General features: G+C 47.2%; 1 long non-coding RNA gene across 1 annotated transcript; it reads right to left on the bottom strand.

Moving 5' to 3' along the window:
* Positions 1-1,432: 1,432 nt before the first annotated feature.
* Positions 1,433-23,621, bottom strand: LOC123328469. The gene is made up of 5 exons (XR_006543308.2): positions 22,968-23,621; positions 13,380-13,499; positions 12,624-12,676; positions 4,829-5,442; positions 1,433-2,135 (listed from the first exon to the last, which is right to left on the bottom strand). It is a non-coding gene; the product is annotated as an uncharacterized LOC123328469 (long non-coding RNA).
* Positions 23,622-25,002: the final 1,381 nt, after the last annotated feature.

The following is a 25,002-nucleotide window of genomic DNA, read 5'->3' as shown; positions in this document are numbered from 1 at the left end:
TTTTTATTTATTTATTTTGGCTACTCTGAATCTTCACTGCAGCATGTGAGATCTAGTTCCCTGACCAGGGATTGAACCAGTGCCCTGGCAGTGGGAGCTCAGAGTCTTACCTGCTGGACCCCCGGGGAAGTCCCATGGCTCATTTTCTAGTTGGATTGTGTGTTTTTCTTTTTTTATAACTGAGTTTCAGGAGTTATTTTAATATATTCTAGATACTAGCCCTTTGTTGGACATGCGACATATTTCCTCTTTGTAACTTGTCTTTTTAACAGGTTTTTCTGCTAAACAAGTTTTTCACAGAGAAGAACTTTTAAATTTTAATGAGGTCCAATTTATCAATTTTTCCTTTATGGATCATGCTTTTAGTATTATGTCTAAGAACTCTTTGCCTGGCCCTAGATCCAAGTTCTATGGTTTTACTTTGATATTGAATCCCATGACACATTTTGAATTAAAAACCTGTCTCCAAAATCCTAGTGTTTCATCACTGAGCTGGAAGCCCCTCCCACTCTCTGGACTCCGTCACTTAACTCTTTGTTCAAGAAATAAAAGCTGTTACTCCAGCACTTGCTCTTCTCTCCCAACACAGGCAGCATCTCTGGTAGCAAATGATGTGCCTGTGAGTGCCTCTAGTACTTTTGGGGTTGACCCACACAGGGCTAAGGCTGGTGGAATGGGACCTCCCAGAGCCCTGAGCCTCACAGTCCAGATTCTGCAGAATGAGACCACCTCATTTCTCAAGACTTCTCCTAGGTCCCTGTGTGTATGTTTCTAGGCAATTTCCTGAGCCAAACAGAGCAATGCAAACAAGGCAAGTGCCTGGAATCTACTCTACAAATACTAAGTTAATGAATGGGAATGAAGGGTTGTGGGAAGAGAACCAGAAAGGGGCCTTTCTAGGTTCCTGGCACCCGTGTCACCTCCAACAGCCCCTGAAAAGTTTATTCCAGATTCCCTATGCTATAGACTGAATTACAGCCTCCCTAAAATTTATACCCTGAAGCCCTAACCCCCAACAGGACTATACTTGGAGAAAGGATCTTTAGGAGGTAATTAAATGAGGGTGGGGCCCTAATCTGATATAACTGATGGTTTTAAAAAAAAGAGGAAGAAGAGCTCTCTCCTCAGACACATACTATGGGAAGGCTATGCGAGGCTAAGCAAGAAGGCAGCTGTCTGTAAGCAAGGAAGAGAGCTCACGCCAGAAACAGAATTGGCTGGCACCTGGATCTGGGACTTGCAGCCTCCAGAACTGTAAGAAAATGCATTTCTGTCATTTGAGCTGCCCAGTCTGTGGTATACTGTAACGGCAGCCCCAGCTTTGGTCCAGATAAGTGGGGTGCTGCTGTAACAAGTACTAATATCTATGAGAGTTCATTTGACTATTTTCATTTTCAATGACTACTTTTGAAGTACTTTGAAATCTACATACAATTTTTAATTAAAATTTTAAATAAAACAAAAGTTAGATTATGTGATTGCTGTACTCAAATTTCTCCTAAGTACTGGCAGGGTTCAGAACAGGCTACCCCCAAATACAGCATGTTGGTACATGGAATATGTTAAGCTGAAGGAATCTGAGAAAAGGGCAGAAGCAGGACGTCCACTCTGACCTTCCCCCACCCTTCTCTCCTGAAGCAGCTCATAAGACCCTCATGCGAGTTGCCCTCCCTGTACCAGAGGAAAGAGCAGCTTATTGCTAAGACAGAGGATCACACAGGGACCCCTAATGAACAAGCTCCCATAAGATCGGGTATTTATTTATTTTTCATCGCTGTTTCCCACAGCTAGGTCAGAGCCTAGCAGTAACAGAACAGTGCAGTAAACATGCCTGAATGAACGGATGGCAGTGTGTAGCATGGTCACGCTAGCACACACAGCCAGTGGGGCTGGTGTGCTGGGAGACGTCTGCAGCCTCTGGGTCACATAATGCCCAGAACTGGTCCCCTCCATGCTGGTGTTGTGGCTGCGTTTGTGGCCCAGCCTCCCGGTTCCCTTCCAGGGAGTTCCCTGGGCTCTCCTGGGTTATCTTCTCATCTCAGGCAGGGTGCCCCAGGCCACAGATCTTGTTAAAGAAAATTCATTCTTAAAGTGAAAGGGGTCAGATTCTTGATTCTTTGCTTCCCAAGAGGCTCCTGCAATGAAGTTGTTATAATGATTATTGCGAACTATAGGCACTTGAAAACCAGAAAAGGCAGGGAGAAGCTTTCTCTGAACTCCCCTTATCTACATAAATATAGATCCTCCGGAAGGAACTCAATTGTCACAAATCCCCTCCCAAGGAATTTCATCAAGCATCATAGGAGAGGAAACTAGACGTTAACAACACACACAGACGAACTTCATCACAAACTATCATGTGGCGGTAGTGATTTAGTCTCTCAGTCATGCCCGTCTTTTTGTGACCCCATGGACTGTATCCGCCAGGCTTCTCCGTCCATGGGATTTCCCAGGCAGCCATTTCCTTCTCCAGGGCATCTTCCCGACCCAGGGATCAAACTCAGGTCTTCTGCATTGCAGGCAATTTTCTGCATTGCAGGTGGATTCTTTACCTACTGAGCCACCTGGAAAGCCCTCACAAACTATCATGCTGCTGCTGCTAAGTCACTTCAGTCATGTCCGACTCTGTGCGACCCCATAGACGGCAGCCCACCAGGCTCCGCCATCCCTGGGATTCTCCAGGCAAGAACACTGGAGTGGGTTGCCATTTCCTTCTCCAATGCAAGAAAGTGAAAAGTGAAAGTGAAGTCGCTCAGTCGTGTCCGACCCTTAGCATGGACTGCAGCCTACCAGGCTCCTCCGTCCATGGGATTTTCCAGGCAAGAGTACTGGAGTGGGGTGCCATTGCCTTCTCCACAAACTATCATACCTACCATTTATTCTTCTGAGGGCCCATTCATTTTTTCTAAAATTGATTCTACCCTAATAAGTAGAGGTACAATGCCTCGTCCCTTTCCCTATTAAAAAGTGAAAGTGAAAGTTGCTCAGTCATTTCTGACTCTTTTCGACCCCATGGACTATATAGTCCATTGAATTCTCTAGGCCAGAATACTGGAGTGGGCAGACTTTCCCTTCTGCAGGGGGTCTTCCCAACCCAGGGAATGAACCCAGGTCTTCTGCATTGGAGGCAGTTCTTTACCAGCTGAGCCACAAGGGAAGCCCAAGAATACTGGAGTGGGTAGCCCATCCCTTCTCCAGCGGATCTTCCCAACCCAGGAATCAAGTCGGGGTCTCCTGCATTGCAGATTGATTCTTTACCGACTGAGCTATCAGGGAAGCCCCGATTTCCCTATTAAGATGGTATTTAATATTGAATTCAAAGCCACCTTGCGGGGCCTGGGTATCTCCATGTATTCATGAGGTATACATGTTCATACACTTCTGTTTGTTTCTCTCTGGTTAATCTGTCTTTTCTTTTAAGAGTCTCAACCAAGAACTCAGATGGGTAGAGGGAACATTTTTCTTTCTTCTCCAACAGTGACATCTTCAGGATCTTTCATGATCAAGCTGAGACTGGCACGGCGCCTGGCGTGGTAGGAATGGGGATGGGTGGCCCAGAGGAAGACGAGGGCAACCCCCAGTCATCCAGGAGCCCGCACTTCAGTGGGAAAGGTGCTGTCTCCACACTGATAAAGGTCCTGGCCAGACCCAGGAGTCACAGGTCAGCCTCTTTTTAGGAGAAGATGAAGTTTGGTGGTGGGGGGGGTGGTTGAAAAGGCAAAGAACATCACATATAATGAACAACGCAGTAATGGTTACTACCCTAGCCTGAGTGCTTACTATATGTCAGAGACATTAAATGCTCGGTGTGAATTTTCTGTGTGATTTTCATAACAGTGCTATTTTTCAGGTAAGGAAATGAGGCTCCGAGAGGTTAACGCATTATTGCCCAAGGTCACAAAGTAAGAGAGAGGGACAGAGACTGGACACCCAAGCACCGTTAGTCCCTCTCACCAAAGGAGAAAACCTTGAGATGCCCGCTTTGCTCCTCTTCCTAAGAAAACAACCCTTTGGGGAGACTGAAGGTGTGAAGACTATTGTGAGGAGTGTTGTAAATCAGTGCTAGGATTTTCCACATCTTCTCAGATTTAATTAGTCATAAAATTAGCTTCCTCACGAAGCCCAGGTTCCTCCTCTCACCCTCCACTGCATATACACCTACATTTCCCATGATGTTCTTCATATGAAGAACTTGGCTGGAATTTCTAGCAATGCAATGCCCTGAAGCACTGCAGATGGTTGGGGGGCCTTAGGACACCCCGACTGAGGGCCTGAAACACCTGCTCAAGGAGCTGCAGTCCAAGAGGCATTTCTTAGACTTGATGATGGTTCTTAAGCTGGGCCCTAGGCAAGAGTCAGTGTGAGAACGGGGGCTGAGGGTGTTACTGGGCTATGGACAAGAGCACAAAAAGCCAGAACCAAAGCTTAAAAGTCTCTGAGATGAGGCTGTAAGGCTAACTAAAGCCCTAGTTTCTTCATTTTCAGCTGGAATTACATCATCTGTGTAACACTCTTGTTCATCTCATACTCTCCAGAAGCTTGGACAGGAGGCTAGGCTGACTTATGGGTAATCAAAATTTGATTTTTAGAAAAAAATCCAATTTGCCTTCTTGAGGCATCCTTGGTGGAGGAAAGGCACTGCGTTCATCGCAGCAACCTGCAGACCCAGGGCGGAGGGCAGTGCCTCGTCTCCCCTTCCTCCTTCCCTCTCAGCCTGCCTCCCTCTGTCTCCACAGTGAACAGAACCAGCACTCGGGCCCCTTGGCCAGGGTCCAAGGCTCCTCAAATGACCCTGACCAAAAAGCTCTCTCTTTTCCCAGTGCCATACCTGCACAGTGCCATGATGGAATCCACGTGAAAATAAGAATGCTTTTTTGTTTTGAACGTCTGGGTGTAGAAAATCCTCAGCAGCTGGCCTCGGGAGCCTAGGCGTCTCAGTAATCAACGATGTTCTCTGGGCTCTGGGCCTGGGTGTTCCAATGGCGGGTCGTCCTGCATCTCAGATGATTGACATCAGGATGGCTTCTGGAAGGCAGAGGGCCCCTCCAGGCAGCTCTGCCACACACCCAGCCCAGCTGAGCTGCCAGGGGTATCATGCTTGGGGCTTGGCTCCTTTGGCGCAGACTAAAAGGGTGAGTGTCTGGGAGGTGACTCAGAGAAGGATGGAGCTATTCTACGAGTGAGAGCCCGGGAGGCCAGGCCTGGGCGGATGCTGAGGGAGGAGATGGGCTTCCTGCCCTGGCCAGCTCACTCCGTCTGGTCTGAGAGTTGGTCTTTGGGGATGAAAGTAACATATTTAGAGAAACAGATGGTTGGGACCGAGGAAGGTTAGGACTCAGCTCTGCTTGCTTGGCTGGCTGTGTGGAGAGACGGAGTGGCATTTAATCACATCTAAGGGTACATAGAGGCTCAGCTTTCCAACGCTGAAACCAGGATTATTCCCTGTGAATAAGGGAAGAGGCTTTATTTCATTGCATTGTCTCATTTTTTAAAAATTAATTTTAAAAACTTTATATTTTGTATGCCTGATTAACAATGTGATAGTTCCAGGTGCATAGTGAAGGGACTCAGCCATACATATACATGTATCCATTCTCCCCCAAGTTCCCTTCTCATCCAGGCTGCCACATAACTTTGAGCAGAGTTCCCTGTGCTCTACAGTCGGACCTTGTCGGTTATCCATTTTAGATATAGCATTGTGTACGTGTCCATCCCAAAATGCTTCACTATCGGGGAAGAGGGTTTAAACCGCAACGTGATACATTTAAGTTAAACATGGGAGGGGACCCTGGGAGAAGGGGGTAACCTTTCTCCAGGGGCCATTAAACACAGTGTGGATTCTCTGGGCTTAAAAGCACCAGCCCTGGGGTGATCTGAGCCTTCTGCACTCACTCCCTCTGTAGTCTCACCCTCAAGCCAGGCTCACTATCCTGCCTTAGACTAGAGTTCTCACCGTTTTGGTCTCTGATTCCCTAAGCCCTATTCATCTGGAAGCTCTTAATAATTGTATGTATCCCTTCCTCCAAGAAGCTGTTTGACAGCAGATGCTGTTGGTTGCCTGTCAAATGGGTTTAGATTAAGTTCACTGAGAACATTACCACCAATAAAATAATGATAGTGTAGTGGAGTTAGTCATTCAGTCGCATCTGACTCTGTGACCCCGTGGACTGTAGCCTGCCAGGCTCCTCTGTCCATGGGATTCTCCAGGCAAGAATACTGGAGTATGCAATTTCCTCCAGAGGATCTTCCCAACCCCAGGTTTGAACCTGGGTCTCCTGCATTGCAGGCACATTCTTTACCATCTGCGCCACCAGGGAAAACAAAATAATGATGGCTGAAACCGATTAAAAGTATATCTTCTTTTTCTCATTTGAGACATCAGAAAGTGGCAGTCTAGGGCTGACAGAGCTCTCCACGGTGCCTGGGGCTCAGGGACTTCTAGCTCTGGCACCTATCATCTTGAAGGTGGAGCCTGCAATGGTTTTTATGTTCAAAGGAAAGGGCTAGAGGGAGAGGATGTTAAAGAGTGAAGAGGGACTTCCCTGGTGGTCCAGTGGCTAAGACTCTGAGTTTTCAATGCTGGGGAACTGGGTTTGATTCCTGGTCAGGGAACTAGACCCTACATGCCACAAATAAGACCTGGTGTGGCTGGCTAAGTAAGTTAATTAATAAGTATTAAACAGAAAAAGAAGAGGTGAATATGTGCCAGCTGCCCTTTAAAGAAGGTGTTGGGACCTACCTTCAACTCCTCTGCTCATATAGAATCGACCAAAACTTAATCACATGACTTCTACTAGCTGCAAGGGAAGCGGGAAGTACACTCTGGATAGCCATATGCCTGGCCAAAATCAGGGCTCTAGCCTCTTAGAAGAAGGGGAAGAGGAGTATTGGGAACAACAATTCTGACAGAGATCCAGTTTGTCTGGATGTGGTTCCCTCTCCCACAGGGTTCAGGAAGGATGCCCACTCTAGAGATTTCTAATATCCAGACTCAGACCCTTCTCATCATCTGTGCTACCACCACCCTGCTCCAAACCACCATCAGCTCTCTACTGATGAAACACATGAAAAGATGCTCAACATCATTAGTCATCTAGGGAAAAAAATTAAAATCACAATGAGATACTAATATATACCCACTCAAAAGGCTACAGTTAAAGACTGATAACACCAAGTGTTGACAAGTGAACTCTCATACATTGCTGGTGGGAATGCAAAATGCACAGATACTTTGGAAGCTGGAAACATCAAGCATGTACTTATCAACTCTGTTGCACTAACTTCTCCCCCAGCTTCTACCCCTTTGTCCACACTGTTCTTAAAACAGAATAATCCCTTTAGAATCAACATCTGATCACATTTCTCCTCTGTACCCAACCTTTCACTGGTGTCCCCTGAAGAAAGCTGCTGAGACCCCCAGGTGATCTGTCCCTCCTCACCTCTGTGACCTCCACTTCCTCCTCAATACCACGCTTCCAGCCACACTGGAACTGCACAGAGAACTGTAATAGAGGTTCAGAGATGCTTCCCTGTACTGCTGCCCAGAGTGAGTCCTTTTAAAAAGGACTCTTCCCCTCTTACAACCCCTGGCCAAGAAAACACCTACTCTCTAACCTTGCTGTTTCTCAGAAATTCCAGGCCTGCCCATGTTCAGATCCTTTGACTGCTCCCTTCCCTTTCCCCAGATTGTCTTCTCCAGATGTTTTTCAGGGCTTGGTCCTTCCCCTCCTTTGGACCTTGACTCAAGCATCCCATTTAAAATTACAGTCTTTTCCTTACCCTGCTCCCTGCTTGATTCCCCATCCTCCTCCCTGATGCTCATAGCTTTCTAGTTGACTCTCTGGTTTACTTCTGTCTTCCCTCCAGGTTGGCAGGAATTTTCATCTGTCCACTCACGGCTATTTCCCTGGATTGCTTTGGAGCCCCAGACATTGGTTTTCCTTGTGTTTCTTCCTGTGTGTTAGTTCCCCATTCCTCCCCAGGGCTGTGAGCTCCTCAAGGGCAGGGACCTGGTCTTGGCTTTCTCTGGCAGCAAGATAGGCTTGAGGCATGCCGTGGGTACCCAGGAAGTGCTCAATTCAGTTCTTGTGGGAAGAGGCAGCATGGCTTGTGATAGATGGACAGCTGCCCTTCACTCCAAGCCTTGGATACGTTAGGTGAGAAAGTCTCTGGATACAGAACAGTGACATCAGTCATTTCAGAAAAGGTTATTAAATAAAAGAGAAATTGAAAAGTCAATTAGGATTGAGAGAATGCAGTCCTGTTACATCCATTTCTCCCTTAGCTGAAGCGGTTTTTGATTTGACTGGCCTCTCTCTCAGTTGGGGCAGAAGCTAATCAAAGGCTGCTTTTCTTTCTTTGAAAGCAGCAGTGTTAATAAGAACAGTGAGAGCCGGGCCTTTGGGCTCTGTGTTTATATAAAAGTGGCCTTCAGGATGCATGTGCAACAGTTATCTGAACCAGAGTCCTTTTCAGGAAGGACAAGCTCAAGATGACTGGTGAATGTGAATCCTGAGTCCCAGGAACCCTGCCCTGAAGCCCAAGGAAATTATCCTGATGCATCATCCTGATATACTGTGTTATTTCCTGCTTAAGGTTGTCTGCAAATGAGGCCTGAGCTTTCAAAATGGAAAGAAAAGTAGAGAGCAGGCTCTTTTTTGAAGGGGGTATTGGTACTGTTTTTAAAAGTTGTTAGGAACTTTCCTGGTGGTCCATTGGCTAAGACTCTGAGCTCCCAATGCAAGGGGCAGTTTGATCCCTGCTCAGGAAACTGGATCTCACACGCCATAACAAAGATTAAAGATCCCAAGTACCACAACTAAGACCCAATACCCCCAAATAAATCAGCAAATGTTTTTTTAAAAGTTGTTAACTTGATGAAGGAGCACAGTGGGGTAGAAAGAAAAACAAAAAAATCCCATTTTCCAGTGCAGAATTTTGACACTTACAGGTTGTGTGACCCACATATGCCATGCGGTTTCTGTGAATCTCAATCTCCCCATCTCTAAATGGTGACATTGATTTCTGCCTGTCTTCCAGGACAACAGTGTCAATTAAATTAGATCATACATGGGAAAGTACACAGAGACAGTAGAGTCCTTTAGAAATGTTGGGTACAGTATTATTTAGCAAAGCCGTATCGCGTCACTCTGCCCTCCAGGAAGTTGGAAAAAGCAAGCATATCATAGTGTCAAAGGCAGAAACTGGACATTTGAGGAGATTAACTTAGTTAGTATATTTCAATAAGATAAGAATCCCCCCAGATGTAAAGATCAGAATGTCTCAATGGTTGCCTTAGACTTGTACAGGGAGGAGTTACAAGTAAGGTGTTACAAGTTGTAACTGTGAGCTATTGCCGAGGTGACTTATACTTAGCTTGTGTTTACAACCAGGGGAAGATTCATTTAGCTGAACAGGTGATGCTTGTCAGTGTCTAGCTAGTTTCAGGGGGACAAACAGTTCTAATCTTCAGTTCAGTTCAGTCACTCAGTCGTGTCCAACTCTTTGCGACCCCATGAATTGCAGCACGCCAGGCCTCCCTGTCCATCACCAACTCCCGGAGTTCACTCAGACTCACGTCCATCGAGTCAGCGATGCCATCCAGCCATCTCATCCTCTGTCGTCCCCTTCTCCTCCTGCCCCCAATCCCTCCCAGCATCAGAGTCTTTTCCAATGAGTCAACTCTTCGCATGAGGTGGCCAAAGTACTGGACTTTCAGCTTTAGCATCATTCCTTCCAAAGAAATCCCAGGGCTGATCTCCTTCAGAATGGACTGGTTGGATCTCTTTGCAGTCCAGGGCACTCTCAAGAGTCTTCTCCAACACCACAGTTCAAAAGCATCAATTCTTCGGCACTCAGCTTTCTTCACAGTCCAACTCTCACATCCATACATGACCACAGGAAAAACCATAGCCTTGACTAGACGGACCTTTGTTGGCAAAGTAATGTCTCTGCTTTTGAATATGCTATCTAGGTTGGTCATAACTTTCCTTCCAAGGAGTAAGTGTCTTTCAATTTCATGGCTGCAGTCACCATCTGCAGCGATTTTGAAGCCCAAAAAAATAAAGTCTGACACTGTTTCCACTGTTTCTCCATCTATTTCCCATGAAGTGATGGGACCAGATGCCATGATCTTCGTTTTCTGAATGTTGAGCTTTAAGCCAACTTTTTCACTCTCCTCTTTTACTTTCATCAAGAGGCTTTTGAGTTCCTCTTCACTTTCTGCCATAAGGGTGGTGTCATCTGCATATCTGAGGTTATTGATATTTCTCCTGGCAATCTTGATGCCAGCTTGTGTTTCTTCCAGTCCAGCGTTTCTCATGTTGTACTCTGCATATAAGTTAAATAAGCAGGGTGACAATATACAGCCTTGACGTACTCCTTTTCCTATTTGGAACCAGTCTGTTGGTCCATGTCCAGTTCTAACTGTTGCTTCCTGACCTGAATACAAATTTCTCAAGAGGCAGATCAGGTGGTCTGCTATTCCCATCTCTTTCAGAATTTTCCACAGTTTATTGTGGTCCACAGTCAAAGGCTTTGGCATAGTCAATAAAGCAGAAATAGATGTTTTTCTGGAACTCTCTTGCTTTTTCCATGATCCAGGGGATGTTGGCAATTTGATCTCTGTCTTCCTCTGCCTTTTCTAAAACCAGCTTGAACATCAGGAAGTTCATGGTTCACGTATTGCTGAAGCCTGGCTTGGAGAATTTTGAGCATTACTTTACTAGTGTGTGAGATGAGTGCAATTGTGCAGTAGTTTGAGCATTCTTAGCTAATCATTTTGAGACACAGAGCTTGGAAGCTAGCGAGAGGCAAAAGAGAAAAGGTCTATGTGTGACTTTCGGGTTGTGTGCTTTGCTCAGTCGCTTCAGTCGTGTCTGACTCGTTGTGACCCCTTGGACTGTAGCCCACCAGACTCCTCTGTCCATGGGATTCTCCAGGCAAGAATACCAGAGTGGGTTTAAACACCCTCCTTCAGGGGATCTTTCCAACCCAGGGATCGAACCCACATCTGCATTGGCAGGTGGATTCTTACCACTGAGCCACCAGGGAAGCCATGTGTGACCTTTACCTGGGCTTTAAGATAAGGGTAGAGTCCTTTGTAGGACACTCAAGGCCTTTTCCATCTGGTCATGCTCTGTATTTCTAGGCTCACCTCTACCCTCCTTTCTCCCAACATACAAACACATACCTCAGAGTCCCAACCGCAACAATGACCATTCCCTACATCACACTTATTTTCTATTCCTTTCTTTGCCTGGAATAATAACTTATTCTTTAAGACTCAGCTCAAGTGACTCTAGTGCTGAGAAGCCAGGCTGAGTTTGGGGGTCCTCCTATGTGCTCCCAGGCAACTTATATGTGCCCATTCGACTACACTGAAGGGTGTTTCTTAATCTATCGGTCTCTCCAGCCAGAGATGAGCTCCTAGAAGCTGGGTGTGGGTCTCACTGTAATTCCTGCAAACCTCCAACAAGACTGATTTCCAGTAGGTATTCTTGATAGTAACAGAATGAAGGGACAATGTAGGTGATTAAATAGTTAATCCCACTAAGGGATTATAAGTAGAGAAAAAAGTATGGGAGGCCCTCCCCGCCCCTTAAGTTAATGATCACTCAAGAAAGCACACTTCCTTAGCAACAAATTCATGGAATAGAAGCACGAGACATGCCTCAAAGCAACGGTGGAATGAGACCCACATCCTGCCCAGTGAGGTCAATAAGTTAACAATTCCTAGGACATGCTTCTCTGCGTGCACTCAAAATAAAAATATAAGGAAAATATGAAATTATACTGAAATCTGAGATTATTTATCATATTTTAGTATACATTACTGTCTTTTTATTCATCTCCATAGCATCATGACAGAGCCATATAGGATCAAAAGCTCCCCCACCCAACATGTAGGAGTTAACGATGAAAAACTCAAAGAATGAAGAAGAAAGTGATCTTCTCCCCCTTCACATTTTCCTTTGATTATAAAACTGGAGCCCACTAAGTTCTCAGGGTGGTACTCCCTTTCTTGTATCGCCCACAAGTGTCCTATACTAATACGTCACTTTGCCTCTCCCTGAATTCTTTCTGCACCAGAATCAAAGAACTTGAGCTTCGTTAAGTCCTGAGATGAGTTCTGCAATTTCAGATCAGGTGATCCGTTTTAATTTAAAAGACAGTGGGTTCCAGTCTCATCCCATGGGCTCAAGTCCCAACCAGAGGTGTGTCTGGGTTCGAGTCCCAGCCAAGGAGAAGTGCGGTTTCATTCTCAGTGGAAAAAGGCAAAGAAAGGAGGGAGAAGGATTGAAAGAGCCGACAAACCTGAAAAACCTTCTGCAACACTGATGACATCACGTGCCCCCACATGCACTGTCTCCTCATGTTTAAAACCCAAGAAGGCACCCCTAGCCTGGCCCTGAATGGTGCCAAAAGGTAGCCCGCAAGCCAGCCCCACCCTGCCCTCCCCGCCTCACCCCCCCCAAACTGGCACCTTTGCCCAAATGGCTCTTTCTCAGCCCAGAACACAAAGTGCTTGCCCATCTCTTTGCCTTTGCTCCCCAGTTCCCCATCTCCAATATAAGCAGGTCCCACTCAACTGTAACCTCCAGGAGCAGCTGGTTTGTGCCCACCTTAATGTCAGTGTCAGCACTGAAGGAATCCTCAGTCTGGCATCCAGAAGTAACTGAAAAACAGGAGAAAGCTTTACTATAGTCATCCAATAAGATACCAGAGGAGGATTATATGATAGCATAGAGGACAGTTTGATGACTGTGTCCACCATGGCTCAGTCCTCCTCCTCACACTCTCAACCAGCCCACTTCCTGTCCTTTTCAATATAAATCAAACCCAGCCACTCTTAAAGTGTCCATTTCTTCTTTGCATCCATTTATACCACAAAAGCCCAGAGACCTAGGTGGGAGGTGGCACTAAGTCTGTCTTCCTTTAGATACCATTTCCCCACCCTCTGGGAGGTCTGCCCTCTGCCCTCTAGCACCCTCCCCAGGAGATGCTCCATCCTGGTAGCACTTTGGGACCCCCACATTCTATTCCAAGGGTTCCTGGTGATTCGCCTGGGGAATTAGGATGCTGATCCTGATTCTGGAGAGGATCCCCTCACTGTCATCTGGTAAGGACATCTTTTGCTGCTGAGCATCTGTCTGTCTTTCCTCACTAGACTGCATCACTTCCAGGCAGGTTTGATGTTTCATTTACCCCAAGGTAAATGTTGGGGAAGAAGACATTTTCCTCTACCCTTGTAAGTTCTGGCTGGTCTAAGAATGAACTTGATATGAGCTAGATTAACAGGAGAAAATCAAGCAAATTTTTAATAATGTGTATTCATGGGAGAGATTAAGGAAAACTGAGTAACTTGCTGAAACACTCACCTTAAATATCATCTTCACCTAAAGACAAGAGAGGATGTTTGGGGTAGTGGTTTGAAACCTCCAAGGAGAGGAAAGCAACCAAGGAAAAGCGAGTTATTGGTAAACAAATGTTTGCTGGGCCTGCAGAGACAATGGGATACAGAAAGGAATTCTAACAAACACACTTTGCTGCATTCTTCCCTGTCTACACGCCTAGTTCACACCCTAGTCATCTATGGTGATAGTACCCTTTCTGCCCAGGTGAGTTCTTTAGGCAATTAGGGGGAATTGGCTAATTCTAGGCTAGGCATGCAGGTGCTTTGATTTTTTCACAGCTGATAGGAGCCACAACAATGCCCAAGAGTCACAAAGAGCCTCTTTCCCCAAGATCAGTATTTTCCACCAGTGGCACCAGTCATGGACGTTGCTCTCAGCATGGGCCCTAGGGACCCAGGGGCCCAGAGGGAATGGAAGGGCACCCAGGGAGTCTGGCCCCCACCCAAGGAGGGAGCTTAGTGAGGAGATTCTGCTGGAAGAGGGGGGGTCTGAGCCTTCCAACCAGGAGGGGCCACTGACAGGGCTGCAAGATCCAGGCAACCAAGGGGAGATCACAAGTTGGTGGGGGATAGGGGGTCTATGAGCCTGGAGCCCAGATAGATGGTGGGCCCAAAAACCTTTTTAGAATAACCAAACAATTGTCTGTATTCAGTTCCTAAGACTGTCAATGATTTACCACAAACACGGCTTAAAAGAACAGAAAACTGTGTCACAGTTCTGAAAGTTGGAAGTACAAAAGCAAGGTGATGATTGGGCTGTGATCCCTCTGAAGTCTCTAGGGCAGGAAGGTTCTTCAAGGGCTCTCTGGACCACATCCCTAATGGTATATTGGTTGTGAACAATCAGCTGCAATGTCAGGCCAGATATGCAGAGGTTTTGATGCAAAGATCCCAGTAGCCCTGGTTCAGGTAAAGGTCCTACCCCCCAGTACCCCTCAAGAAGTAAGATATGCATACAGTAACCTAGACCCCAAGATTGTTGTGCAAATAGTCATAAACACTTGCCCTTCTGCTACCCGACATCTGACCCACCCTCCTTAGGACTGAGGATTCCCCTCTGTAACTCTTTTTGGAGCAGCTGGCTTCTCACTGGAGAAAGTGAAAAGGCCACCCACTTTTATCTCCATGGTGGTCGGGTGCAGGCTCTGCCCCAGCTCCACTCATCAGGCATCCAGGCCAGAAGGGGGCGCTCATCCTGGAGTGATTTGAAAGGGCAGCACAGAGGTTGTCCCAGCCATGGAGATGACAATTTGTGCTAAGAGGTCACCTCAGCCTCTGGTGGCCTGTGTCCAGCCTGGGTGAAATCTAGTGTTTGAGGCCATGGGGTCTCACAGCCTCTTTCCTGGCTCCCATCTGACTTCTGAGCTGCTGCTGCTGCTGCTAAGTCGCTGCAGTCGTGTCCGACTCTGTGCGACCCCATAGACGGCAGCCCAGCAGGCTCCCCCGTCCCTGGGATTCTCCATGCAAGAACACTGGAGTGGGTTGCCATTTCCTTCTCCAATGCATGAAAGTGAAAAGTGAAAGTGAAGTCGCTTAGTCATGTCCGACTCAGCGACCCCATGGACTGCAGCCTACCAGGCTCCTCCATCCATGGGATTTTCCAGGCAAGAGTACTGGAGTGGGGTGCCATTGCCTTCTCCGGACTTCTGAGCAGCATACTTCAAATTGAAGGCAATTCTGTAGGCTCCCACCCAGAATATTCACTAGATTCTTTTTCTGCTTAAATCCACTAAGAATCTGGCTGAATCACATATTAACTGAGAAAGCATATGAGAAAGCACTTTGTAAAGAACCAGGAAAATGTTAGCTATCTGTATTTGAGGCCTTCTGGCAGAAAGTCCTCTCAGACACCTGTCTGTCACTTGGTCTTGGGATCTCCCACACAACCTTTCCTGCCTCTTGGGGTCTGCTGGGTCAGACCTCCCAGACCTGCTTGCCTGAAGCCCACATTGCCCCAGCAGACCAGGTAATTCCAAAAAGGAAGATGTTCCCTCAACCTTATCTTTCTTTTCAGAGAGTCAGTGCTGAACAAGACCCTTGAGAGTCCCTTGGAATGCAAGGAAAGCAAACCAGTCAATCCTAAAGGAAATCAACCCTGGATATTCATTGGAAGGACTGATGCTGAAGCTCTAATACTTTGGAAAAGACCTATTCATTGTAAAAGACCCTGATCCTGGAAAAGACAGAGGGCAGGAGGAGAAGGGGGAGACAGAGGATGAGATGGTTGGATGGCATCACTGACTCAATGGACGTGAGTTTGAGCAAACTTTGGGAGATAGTGACGGACAGGGAAGCCTGGTGTGCTGCAGACCTTGGGGTCACAAAGAGTCAGACATGACTTAGTGACTGAACAACAACAAGGACGTAAGATTGGAAAGACACAGGAGCAGGAGGGGTGAAATGAAGTTCACACTATTTCATAGCCACCATTATTAGCAATAAACAGGATGTGATTGCTGTCGGGACCCTGCTTACAGTGAGCTCTGGAGCACATCTACCCATCTCAGCCTAAAATCTGGGAAAGAGGGAGTGACAGGGATTAAAGTACCCACTGACCCAGAGAGGGTGAGTGACTTGCCAAGGTCACACTGAGCAGAACTGGAGTTGGTACCAAGCCTGCAGTCTCCAGTCCAACCACCTCAGTCCAGGGACCTTGACACAGGTCGTGCCTGGTGGCAAAGCTTTAGCCGGTGGCCAAGCTTTAGTTCATGGTGCATTTCCACCTGCCGTCTTAACCAAGCCAGGTTCTCTGAGGCTGTGCCATTCAGTCCAGGGCCTTCGAGTCCAGAAGGTTTGTGATGGAGGGAGGGGAGTTCAGCAACTCCCAGCACTTTAACCTAGAGACTTATTGCCACCCATGTAGGACATGATGCCCATGGAGAGTTCCTCCAAGCAGCTGTTTGTAGCAGCAGGAAACATAGGGAATGTTTCCCTGCAGTGTTTCCTCACGGTGGATACTTCTGCCATACTTCTCATAATTAAAGAATTACGAGCAGGCTCTGTTCATGACTGCTACTGAGAGATCCCCAGAATGTACTGCAAGGTTTTTTTGTAACAGCAAGTTACAAAAGCTCGTACAGTAGCTATCACTTAAGCAGTAAGTGGAAGAAGAAAATCTGACTATTTATGCGTCTCTGGAGAATACATGAGACTGAAACATCAGTGACTTCTGGAAAGGTGAGTGGTGGGGAGACGGTAGTGGGAGGGAGAATCTTCACAGACTATCCTTTTGTTCCTTTGGAAGCCGAAACTATGAGATTATATTATCTTTTCAAAAAAGGATAAGTGCGTGTGACAGTTTTTTGTTGTTGTTGCTTATGTTTTTTTTTTTTTTTTAAAGGACAAGAACAAAAAGGTGGGGATTTCAGATGATCAGGTTCCAGCTTCATTATCAGAGGGAGATGTTTAGGAAACTCAGGACAGGCTGGGGTGCCTCTCTGCTGTTTGCACAGACATGGCTGCTGCCCTGTGCCAAGCAGGATCACCAGGAAGACACCTTGTCAGAAAGCACCTCCCTGATAGAAATCACCACAGGGGCTACGTCTTCTTTGGTTAAGCTGTTGCCTTGTCCCAAGCTCCATTTTCAAAATACATATCACTTGACTGTGGGATCCAGGGGCATCCCCACACACTGTCCTAAGAGTCATTTGTTAAACTTTTCACCTGGACAGGAAGAGCCCAGGTGACTTGCTAGTTTCTGCAGTGGGTTGAATTGCATCCCTCCCCGCCCTTTCAAAGATCTGTCCACCTGGGACCTCAGATCTTCTAAAATGATCTTATTTCAAAGAGGGTGGGACTTCCCTGGTGGTCTGGTGGGTAGGACTATTCACAGCCAGTGCAGGGGGCCCAAGTTCGATCCCTGGTTGGGGAACTAGAGCCCATATGCCATGACTAAGGCCCGGCAGAGCCAAGTAAAAAAAATTTTTTTTTAAAGAGGGTCTTTGCAATGTAATTTAGGTAAAAATAGAAAGATGTGATCATCCTGAATTAGGATGGGCCCTAAATCCAATTATGAGTGTCCTTGTAAGAAACAGAACAGAGGACACAGAGACAAAAGGGGAAAGCTGTGAGGATGGAGGCAGAGAGTGGTACATCTACAAACCAGGAAATATCAGGGCTTGGGGACCCCACTGGGACCTCTAGGTGGGCACAGAGCCAGTTCTCCCACAGAGGCCCTGGAAGGGACTCACCCTAAGCAGACCCAGATTCTGGACTTCTGACCCCTAGAACTGCCAGGAAGTAAATTTCTGTTATAAGCCCCCCAACTTGTGGTAATTTGTTATGGCATCCCTCGGAAATGCAAACAGCCTGAGAGCTTTGCTGATGAGAAGGGGGCTCGGGGCGCTGAGGGCGACCTCAAGGACTTTGCAAATTAAGGGTTGGCCCTACTGCTGTGTGACCCTGGGAGAGAAGAACAAGGTGGCCTGTTCGAAGACATACATCCAGGAGGCTGGGCCCTCTTCTGGTCTGGGGCACCTCATTTCCAGTTCCCTGGGGTGGAAGCATTCCCTGCAGTGGGTGTTCTCTAATGGAGAAGGTGTGCCTGCCTGTCGCTAGGAAACAGGGAGCCGGGCCTGTGGGCTCCAAGCCTGGAGCGCAGGCAGATGGTGACAAGATTAAATAGTGCCTTTCATTTCAACATAGGAAATGTTTTCAATTCTCCTCTCTTCATGTCTCTAAAAAAAGGCAAGTGGCGGAAACGTCCTGCTGGAAATTTATTAACAAAAGCCCAGGCAGCCCAAAAAAAGCAGACATTTTTTTTCCCCCATGTGTCTCCCCAACCAGCCTGCAGGCACTCTGAGAGTGAGGTTTCTGCCCTCCCACCATTACCTGCCAGGCACCATGCTGAACTTCATTCAATCCTCCCAGTAGCTGGAAGAGGTAGGTTCTATTGCTATCCCATTTCTCAGATGAGAAGATTGAGTCTATGCAGTGACAGTAACTGGGGGTAAATCTGGATACTTAATACATGATATCTCTATTTTTCATTATATGCCCCTTCGTGATGATGTTTGTGAAAGTACTTGGAAATGACAATGCAAATCCAGAACCTCATTATTTCTAACACGATGAGTATAAGTAACCACAGGGCTGTGCATATGATAAACACAGCAAAGAGGAAAACAACTGTGTTTTCTCTGCAAATTTATCTGTGGGCAAGGAACTTAGTAGACCAGGAGAGATTAGATAGACACAGAGGTTAAGACACTGAAATTCAGAGTCTGCTGGCTGGGTCAGCATCTCCTCTGCTCTGGTCACTTTGGGTATTGCTTCAGGCTCCAAAAGACCCAGTCTCCCACATCACTCAGCCTTTTGCAGTAACTGGTAGTGGCTACCAATGCTTCCCCGGCACAGTCTCCTGACTGCTGTGGGTTTGTACTGGAGTGAAGGAAAATGGGGAGACTGCAGGTTCCCTAGGACCATGGAGTCACATGCCCAGACTACAAATGGGTAACTGGGAGAAGAATGGGGCACAAAGAAAGGACAAGAGAGGTGTTGGGTTTTAGATCCATCGGGTTAGAAAGGAGAGAGTGATGGGTTGCTGGACAGGCATGGCCCCAAATAGTCCCTATTCTTTTTCCAACTTTTACCTCCCTCTGACTGAAAATAAACACTGCTCCCCAGGTGAATCATTCCTACAGTATTAATCCCTTCAGTGTCTACAGCTTCTATCGAAGTAGTTTCATCCATCATATCACATGTAAATCTCAGTGCTGGGGGGTGGGTGGAGCAGGTACTAACATGCCCCCCACATTGTGCACAGGACAAATTGGGGTGCAGACCTCATCCTCCATTTCCCAGGCTTTCTGTAGTGTTGGTTCTTTCTTTGTAATAATACCTAAAACTCTGGGATGTTCCTGGTGGTCCAGTGGCTAAGACTTGGCACTCCCCAATGCAAGTCGAGTGGAAGTGCAGAGGGCCCAGGTTCAACCCCTGGTCAGGGAACTAGACCCCACTTGCCACAACTAAAGATCTCACATACCAGCTAAAGATTTCGCATGTAGCAACAAAGGCTTAAGATCCTGCATGCTGCAGCTACAACCCAGCACAGCCAAATAAATGTTTTTTAAAAACCCAAATAAGTCTGCCTCCTTTCCTTCTCCTAATGCCAATATCTTAATTCTGGTTCTCACCAGGACACGGCTCATGTATCTGCCTTAGCCTTACCCCAGACCAAGCCACCCAACATGCTGCCCCTCGATGACGCTTCCTGAAGCTCTGCGTCAGCACAGCCAGGCGTCACGGCAGCCTACAGTGTTTCTTATTATCGACCTTCCGAAGCCACTCTAACTTGATGTCACCCACTTATGTCATGCCTGCTAAGTCGCTTGATGTCACCTACCTTATCTTATTACCTCTACCTCACCAAACACAGTCTGCTCCAGCCAGACCACTGTCCTCTCTAACAATGATGTCCATTCCCTGCCTCAGTGCCTTTGCTCATGCTCTGCTCCCACTTGGCCTGCCTTCCCTCCACTCACGGAGGACTCTCCAGTGGCTAGTTATTCTTCAGGATACAGAGCAAATCAACCTCATTCATCAAATCAATCCTAATGATTCCAGAGATTGTTCCCTTTTCTGAATTCACACTTATATGCAGGGACCACGTGGTAGCCGGCCTCTACAGTGGCCCCCAGTGATCCTCACTTCCTGTGTAGTCTTCTCCCTCCATGAGTAGAGTTGAACTCTGTAGCCTATAGGATGTGGCAGAAACATCAGTGTGAAGTCCAAGGCTAGGTCATAAAAGACAGTGTGACTTCTGGTTTGTACTCTCCCGTCTGTGCATGCCTGCTAAGTCACTTCAGTTGTGTCCTACTCTTTGAGATCCTCTGGACTGTAGTCCACCAGGCTCCTCTGTTCATGGGGTTCTCCAGGCAAGAATACTGGAGTGGGTTGCCATGCCCTTGTCCAGGGGATCTTCCAGACCCAGGGATCAAACCTGTGTCTCACATTTCCTGCGAAAGGTAGATTCTTTACCACTGGTGCCCCCTGGGAAATCCCTTAGATGGCCTATTCTGGAGGAATTCAGCCGCCATGTCAAGGTCAGGACGATGCTCAAGCAGCCCTATGAAAAGGCTCGTGTGATGATGAGCTGAGGTTACTAGGCAACAACAAATACTAATGGCAGGCTTGTGAGCGAGCCATCTTAGAAGTGGATTTTCCTGTCCCAGTCAAGCCTTCAGATAACCGAGGCCTCGATAACCAAGGCCTCGGCCAACGTGTTGACTAAAACTTCATGAGAGCCAGAACTACCCGATTACACTGTTGCAAAATACCTGACCCCCTGCAACAGCGTGAGATTATACGTGTTTATTATTTTAAGCTGCTAAGTTTTGGAGTAATTCATTAATTATTCATTAGTCAATAACAAATATAAATGTCTTGTTCGTGAAGTATCTTCTCAAATCTATCAAAGCGCAGGGACTATGATTTCTTCCCTTTCCTTGCATTTGCCATGACTCCTGCCACAAGGATGGACACTTTGGAACAAGCACAGCATGAGGATGTGCTCGCTCATTCATTCATTCATTCAACAAATATTTATTGAGTACCAATGTGCTAGGTACTGTGTGTGCCAAAAGTGACAAAACAGGTCAGCTTTCCGCCTGGAGGAGCTTATGATTTAGTTATTAAATGAAAATGAAATTTATAATTATTATGTACATACTATGAATACAAAGTAAAGGTGAAATGGACAGGGGACCGCATTTGTATTGAGGGTAGGGAGTAGCCAAGGAAGGCATCTCTGTGGAAGGAATATTTAAGAAGAAGCCTAAAGGATGACTAGCAATCATTCGGGCAACAGGACAGGAAGCGGGGAAAGGCATTCCAGGTGTGTGAGTGTCCTCAGGCCAACAAACTTTGGGGCAGGGGTGTCTGCCTGAAGTAAGGTTGGTGAGGAAGCCTGGGGCCAGTCATCAGGTGTTCTGTAAATCATGTTGAGATTTTATTTTAAATAAGCCCCTTGGGAAGTCACTGTATTGTACTTGGTTGTTCAGCCGTGTCCGACTCTTTGGGACCCCATGGACTGTCGCCCACCAGGCTCCTCTGTCCATGGGAATTCTCCAGGCAAGAAAACTGGAGTGGATTGTCTTGCCCTCCTCCAGGGGATCTTCCCAACCCAGGGATTGAACCCAGGTCTCCTGCATTGGAAGCAGATTCTTTACTGTTTGAGCCACCAGGGAAGCCCTGGGAAATCACTTGAGAGGCTATAAGCAGGGGATCCCTGTCCCTGGGGGGAGTTAGGATAATGTTTTAGAGATGGTTTAGAATGGTGCTGTCACGACAATGGTCAGTGGCTCCTGCCATCACCCTGGAGGAAGATGATCACGGCTTTGGGCTAGGCTAGTGGCAGAGGGAATAAGAGAAGTGGGCAGTGCAAGAGATATTTTGAAAGTAGAATGGACAAGATTGCAGCAACATGGATGGGCCTAGAGAGTATCATACTGAGTGAAATAAGGCAGACAGAGAAGGAGAAATATCATATGACATCCCTAATATGTGGAATCTAAAAAGAAATGACACAAATGAACTTACTTACAAAACAGAGCGAGACCACAGACTTAGAAAACGAACTCACGGCTGCTGGGTGGAAAGAATAGTTAAGGACTTTGGGAAGGTCATGTACACGTTGCTGTATTTAAAATGGATAACCAATAAAAACCTATTGTATAGCACATGGAACTCTGCTCAATGTTATGTGCCAGCCTGGATGGGAGGGGGGTTTGGGGGAGAATGGATACATGTATATGTACGGCTGAGTCCCTTCCCTGTTCACCTGAAACTATCAAATCATTTTTAATCGGCTATCAGTTCAGTTCAGTCTCTCAGTCGTGTCCGACTCTTTGCAACCCCATGAATCGCAGCACGCCAGGCCTCCCTGTCCATCACCAACTCTCGGAGTTCACTCAAACTCATGTCCATTGAGTCGGTGATGCCATCCAGCCATCTCATCCTCTGCCATCCCCTTCTCCTCCTATACCCCAGTACAAAATGTTTTTGGTGTTTAAAATTTTTAAAAACTAGAATGGATAGGAACTGGAGGTGGATGGGGTAAGGAGAAAGAGGCAGGTGTTGACTTACTCGTTGGTTGGTAATAATGCAGAACCCCTCAACTGACAATCCTCCAAGTCTGCAGTGGCCTGAGCCCCTCCTACCTGGAATAAAATGGGACCCCCTTCCCTGGGCCATGATCCCACCTTCACTTCCCAGCAGCTGTTGCCAGGCCCAAGTAGCCCTGTTAGATGTGCCCAGAGGCTATGCCAGATCTGTGTGCCTCACAAGGCAGGTAACAACATCCATTTTTGTTCATTGCTGTCTGGCCAGGCCCTAGCCCAGCATCTAGGGCGGAGTGGGTGCTTCATTAACATTAGATGGATGAATGTACACTGAATAAATGAGTGCATGTCGACCCCCACCCCCCGCCTTTCTTTTGATCCAGCCCTAAAGAGCTTCTGCCAGTGCCTAAGCCCTGAGCCCTGCAGGCTGGCTTGGGGCAGATGGGAGAATTCGGGAGCCAGAAAGGGCACAAGCCCCAGTCTGTTGGGCTTACCTGCTGCCCTTCCTGTCCTAGACATCTTCCCTGGGTCCTGGCTCTGGCCCAGTTCTCTGCCATGAACCTCACAGCGTCCTGCTTCCTATCCTGAGACCTGCTTCTCACTAGTTCAGCTCAGCTCTATGCCAAACAGGAAGCATGCGCTCTCAAGCGCTGGTATATAGCTTACTGTGTATCAGAATCACCTGGGAGCTGGTTCTAAGTACAGCTTCCTGGGGCCCTGCCTAGATAACCTGATCCAGTAGGTCCTGAGGCCCAGGAAGATGCATTTTAAACAAGAGTTCCAAATGCTGCAGGTGGTTCCTAGATGACCTCGTGAGGAACTTGCTGTAGAGTGTTGGGGCCTGGGTGATGCCTGGATCAAACTGGGACAGCTAGGCAACCTCAGAAACACGGCAGCAGGTGGGCTGGGACTCAGGCTTTGCCCAAATGACAAGTCCTCACAGTCATTAGAGGACACACCTGGGCCAGGCCCTGGGCAAGTTGGCCTTAGGGGATCTCCCACATCATAGCGAACATCACAAGGCCCCCAAACTCCATGCTAAATATCTCTTTGCTCTAGAAAATTTGAAAGGACTTTTATACTTTTTAGCTTTTTAAAATAAATTATCCTTATTGTTCTTACTTTTTTGTTTGTTTGTTTTGCCATGCTGGATCTTAGTGCCCTGACTAGGGGTTGAACCCATGTCCCCTGCACTGGAAGCAAAGAGTCCCAACCCCTGGGAACTCCCCACTACTGTTCTGTCTTGTGGCTCAATGGTAAAGAACCCACCTGCCAAGCAGGGGACACGGGTTCTATCCCTGGGTTGGGAATATACCCTGGAGAAGAAAATGGTAACCCACTCCAGTGATCTTATCTGGAAAATTCCATGGAGAGAGGAGCCTGGCAGGCTACAATCCATGGGGTCTTACAGAGTCAGACATGACTTAGTGACGAACAACAAAGAGTTAAACTGTAGGTGACAACTGACATTTTCTGGGCATTTAATTAACATTTACTGATTTCAAATTAGAAACTTTTGTCTCTTGGAACCAATACATTTTAAACTCAGGTTTCAGATATTTTCTACAAGTCCTTAAAAAGCCAGCAGGCCCTGGGCACGGTGCCCATAAAGAGGCCCTGCGTCACCTAAGGCAGGTTTTTCCAAAGCCATTTGGGGCTGGGCAGGAGGCCTGGGTTGGCACAGGCGTAGGGAGCCTCGGTGTTGCCACACAAGCCCCCGGGAGCCATCCTGGCACAGCTGGGGTGGTGAGCACAGTAGTGCTGCGCTCAGCATGGCCCATGTCCATCTGCCACCTGGGCACTAAATATAGCCCATACACAGAGCCCTCTCTGCCTGGAACCTGCAGAGTAGGCTTAATTGGCTAGAACTGTCACAGAGAGAAGCTCTGTTAAAAGGAATTGAAAACAGACTTCGCCCCACAATTCTGGGATGCGGCGGTTCATAATTAGACAAAGGATTTTTCCTGCCAACACAACACAAGATTGCTGGATCTAGTCCCTGATAAATCCTTCAGCTTGATCATCTCAGGTATTGAGGTCAGGCCTGTGCAGGTGTCCAGGGAATACTTGCTTTTCCTAGGGAACCGACAAAGTAGGACTTTTCCCCCGTGTTCTTATGCTTAGTGCTATGGCCCGAGTGAGTGTGTCCCCCTAAAATTTGTATGTTGAAAATCCAATTCACAGGCTTTCTTTGGAGGTAGGACCTCTAAGGAAGTGATTAAGCTTAAATGAGGACAAGGACTTCCCTGGTGGTCCAGTTGTTAAGACTATGTGCTTCCACTGCAGGGGGCGTTTTGGGTTTGAACCCTGGGTGGGAGACTAAAGAACTCAGGTGTCCTTCTGATGAGGACAGCAATCCTATTGAATCAGGACCCCACCCTGTGTCCTCACTTAACCTTTTTTTCTTTATTTTGGCCTCACCTTAGTTCCCCAGTTCAGTTCATTCAGTCACTCAGTTGCTCAGTCGTGTCCGACTCTTTGCCACCCTATGGACTGGCTGCAGAGCTGCAGGTTCATAACTTAGCTTTG

This window comes from Bubalus bubalis, chromosome 12 (assembly GCF_019923935.1).
Source record: "Bubalus bubalis isolate 160015118507 breed Murrah chromosome 12, NDDB_SH_1, whole genome shotgun sequence".
Classification (NCBI taxonomy): domain Eukaryota; kingdom Metazoa; phylum Chordata; class Mammalia; order Artiodactyla; family Bovidae; genus Bubalus; species Bubalus bubalis.
The sequence above is the reverse complement of the archived record's forward strand: the minus strand, read 5'-3'. Positions and strand labels throughout refer to the sequence as shown.